The following is a 4,666-nucleotide window of genomic DNA, read 5'->3' as shown; positions in this document are numbered from 1 at the left end:
TACATATACATATAACCACTCTTATTTAGCTTCTTTTCCCATATAGGCCATTTCAGAGTATTGAGTAGAGTTTCCTGTGCTTTACAGTAGATTCTTATTAGTCATCTATTTTATATACAGTAGTGTGTGTATGTCAGTTCCAAAAATCTCCCAATTTACCCCTCTCCCCCTTAACCCCTGGTGACCATAAGTTTGTTTTCTACGTCTGTGACTCTGCTTCTCTTTTTTAAATAAGTTCATTTGTAACCTTTATTTAGATTCCACATATAAGCAATATCATATATTTGTCTTTCTGTGTCTGACTTACTTCACTTAGTATGATAATCTCTAGGTCCATCCATGTTGCTGCTAATGACATTATTTTGTTCTTTTTCATGGCTGAGTAATATTCCATAGTATATGTGTACCACATCTTCTTTATCCATTCCTCTGTTGATGGACATTTAGGTTGCTTCCATGTCTTTTTTTGCCTTTTGTGGTTTTCATTGAGCATTCTACATGATTTTATTTTCTCCCCCTTCTCAGCACATCATTTATGCTTCTTCTTTCTTACTTTTTTAGTGGGTGCTCTAGAGTTTGCACTATACATTTACACCTAATCCAAGTCCACTTTCAAATAACACTATACTACTTCACAGGTAGTGTGTGTAACTTATATGATAAATAATCCTAATTTCCCCCTCCTGTCCGTGTATTGTTGCTGTCATTCATTCCACTTATACATTAGCACACATCAGCATTTTACATATATATATATATACACACACACACACACACATATATATATACACCACCATAATCTGTTGTTGATATTATTTTGAACAAACTGTTATCTGTTAGATCAATTAAGAATAAGAAAAATGAAAGTGTTTATTCTTTCTCTGTTGTGCTTCCTTTCTTCATGTAGATCCAGGTTTCTGACCTATATCATATTTCTTTTCTCTAAAGAACTTCTTTTAATATGTCTTGCAAGGCAGGTCACTGGCAATGCATTCCCTCAATTTTTGTTTTGTCTGAAAAAGCTTTTATTTCTCCTTCATTTTTAAAAAATAAATTTATTTATTTATTTTTGGCTGTGTTGGGTCTTTGTTGCTGTGCGTGGGCTTTCTCTAGTTGCGGCAAGTGGGGGCTACTCTTCATTGCGGTGCACGGGCTTCTCATTATGGTGGCTTCTCTTGTTGCAGAGCACAGGCTCTATGCATGCAGGCTTCAGTAATTGTGGCATGTGGGCTCAGTAGTTGTGGCTGGCAGGCTCTAGAGCACAGGCTCAGTAGTTGTGGCACATGGGCTTAGTTGCTCCGTGGCATGTGGGATATTCCTAGATCAGGGCTCAAACCTGTGTCCCTTGCATTGGCAGGCCAATTCTTAACCACTGTGCCACCAGTGAAGTCCTCTGCTTCATTTTTGAAGGAGAACTCCACAGGGTATAGAATTCTAGGTTGGTGGGGTTTTTTTTCCTCTCAGCACCTCAAATACTTTATACTTTACTTTTCTTCTCTCTTCCTGCTTGCATAGTTTCTGAGGAGAAGTTAGATGTAATTCTTATTTTTGATCCTGTAGAAGTGAGGGGGTTTTTCCCCACCTCTGGCTTTTTTCAGGATTTTTCATTTATCTTTGATTTTTTTGTAGTTTGAAAATGATATGCATAGTGTAGTTTTGGGGCACTTATCTTGCTTGGTGTTCTCTGAGCTGCATGGAGCTGTGGTTTAGTGTCTGACATTAATTTGGGGAAATTCTCAGTCATTATTTTTCAAACATTTCTCCTGTTCCTTTGTCTCTCCTCTTTTTCGTATTCCTAGTTCATGTATTTGTACCTTGTGTAGTCGTCCCAGAGTTCTTGGATATACTGTTCTTTTTTAGGGGTGTTGTTGGTCTCTAGCATTTCTTTTTGGTTCTTTCCCAGAATTTTCATCTCTCTGCTTACCTTTCCCGTCTGTTCTTGTATGTTGTCTAATAAGGACTAATGCCTTTATCCATTAGTGCCCCAAGCATATTAATGATAGTTGTTTTATATTCCACGTCTTATAATCCCATCATCTTTGACGTATGTGAGCCCGGTTCTGACGCTTGCTCTGTCTTTAGTATGTCTTGTCATTTTTCTTGAGAGCTGGATGTGATGTGCTGGCCAGAAGCAACTTCTGTAAGTGGGCTCTTAGTAATGAGGTGCTGCGGTGCAGGGGAGGGGAAGCGTTCTGTGGTCCTCGATTGGGTCTTAGTGTTTTGTGACCTGTGCCTCTGGGCTGTGAGCTTCACCTGTACTTCTCAGGCATCCCCGCCCCCCCCCCCCGCCCCCACCCCGCACCACAGGTGGGACGGGGCAGCTAGAGGGGCCTGGAGTTGGGTTTTTCCCTTCCCCCAGGTCAGTTAGCCTCTGATAAAACCCAGCACGTTAGGCTCTGGTTGACTAGCTTCACCTGAGGACAGACACCTTGTTAAGAACAGAAGGCCCTATGTGTTTCCCTCCCCTGACAGAAGCAGAGGGGATTCTCTCTGACATTTTGTGAGAAGCTGGTAGAGCTCCAACAGGGGAAACTCACACAACTGTACCCCATGCCCATTGTCCATACGGGCCTCCAGCAACGTGTCAGCTACAGTGCAGGGTTCCCTACCCGGCCACTGGTTCCTGCAGACGTTTCAGCTGTGGATATGTGCACCAGTCCCCAGTCACTACCAATCCTCTGTATCCATCTGTCTGTGTCCAGTTTTGGTGACAGTGGTTTGCTCCGCTCCCTCACTTCTCTGACAGATCTCAGGAGAGTTGATTTTCATGTGTCAACTAAAAAAAAATGCACAACCTAAACGTTGAGAGTTATGTTCTATGAGGTGGACCTGCTTAGGACTTCAGGCCCAGGAGACAGCATCTCAGATAACTCTGAGAGACTGCTCTGAGGAGGTGATGAGGGGAGCCAGGATATACAAGAGTTTTTGCAACAAAGACCAGGTAGCCGGAACATCAAAAGCTTACCGTTAATTAAAGAAAGCTAAACCTCTCAAGTTAATGCATTTAGAGCTTTTCTGTGTACGGGAAGATGCAAAGGCTGGGCTCACTGGAATCATTCCTTTGATCTGCACCTCAGCTCTCTGGGGCCAGCATCCTGTGCTTTCCCATCCTGAGTGTCCTCAGGTGCACCATTGCGGGGGCTGCAGTGGCTGAGGGCTTGATGGTGGAGCAGCCTGTCTCCATCCTGAGTTCCCTCAGGACTCACCATCCAGGCTGCTGGAATGTGATGGCTTGATGGCTGCAACATTTTAGTTCTCAAGTGTGTTCAGCTTTTTACCCTGTTAGAATGGAGTGACAACTTCCAAGCTCCTGACATGCCAGACCAGAACCACAAGTATGCTTTTTAGTCTATTTTTCTTTAGCTAGAATGGGTGGAAGCAGGACAAACGTGGGAACTCAAGGTTTGAAATGAATTCTTTTGAAATCTCAGAAATCTGAATTTGAGCAGGATTGATTGCTTTTTAACAAACATCCCATCTCATCCTTCAGATACTGGTTTGATTGAGACTAGCCCCTGAGGGTAAGAATCTGAATAGGATCAACTCTGAGTGAACATCCCGGAATGATCTAATCGTTGGATACAAGGGTCAGAGTCCCAAAGTTGGAGAGAGCTTGGGCCCTGGAATCCATAGATAAGAGGAAGGATTAGAAGAGAACCACCCACGTGGATAGGAAGGCCAGATTTATCCAGCGAGAGAGAGAAATACAGAACGTCCGGTTAAATTTGTATTTCAGGTAAATAATGAATACTTCTCTGAGCGTAAATGTTTCCCATGGAATCCATTTTATCTGGCATCCCTTAAGGACCTGCTGGTCTCGCTGGCCCTCACAGAGTGGCTGGGAGTTAACAGGTGAGCTGAAGCCCCTGTATCTTCAAGGCTGTAAGAAAACTAAGCTTTGTAGCTGAGGAACCTGGAGCGGGGCGGGCAGAGAAGCTGGGATGAGAAATTGAGAATTTTCCAGCTGATACCGTGTCTGTCTAGGGTGGGCAGAGACCACCGAGCCTCCCATAACTCATAGGATCACTGTTCCTTGAGATGTGGCTGCAGGGTGAACAGCACTGCAGGTAGGGGAGGATAAGCAGAGCTCCCTGGGTGGGCAGCTGCCAGCAGAGCAGAGGCTGGAGGAGGGCACTGATTTCCAAAGAGAGCGTTCAACCTCCATCACCGGCACTCAGCAACACGAGCTTCAGCTTTTAAAAAACAGCAGATGTGCTGAAAAAGGGTACGGCCACTGTTGAGAAATGAACAGAGGCCTGGAAAAACAAGCGGAAAAAATCTCTCAAAGCAGCAAACATGTAAGGACAGTAACCACAGAGCAAATACAAGAGGACCAGAGGGTAAATGCAGAAGTTGTAATGTATACATAAGTAGGAATTTCAGAAGGAGAAAAAGCAAGCGAGGGAGGAGAGGCAATATTTAAGCAAATAGGTGAAGGGCTATATTTAAGCAAATAGGTGAAGGGCTCTTCTAGAGCTAAAGAAACATTTGAATCTTCAGATAGAAAGGATTCTTTGAGTTCCAAGGAAGGAGCACAGAAAAAAAAGGACACTCAAGATAGAGTGCAGTAAAATGTCCTCATTCCAGGATAATGATAAAGTTCCACAGTCTCCCAGACAGGAAAAACAAGTTATTGACGCAGAAGAGTAAGGCTGGCTTTAGAGTT

This window comes from Orcinus orca, chromosome 6 (assembly GCF_937001465.1).
Source record: "Orcinus orca chromosome 6, mOrcOrc1.1, whole genome shotgun sequence".
NCBI classification, from domain to species: Eukaryota; Metazoa; Chordata; class Mammalia; order Artiodactyla; family Delphinidae; genus Orcinus; species Orcinus orca.
Note: the sequence above shows the minus strand (reverse complement) of the source record.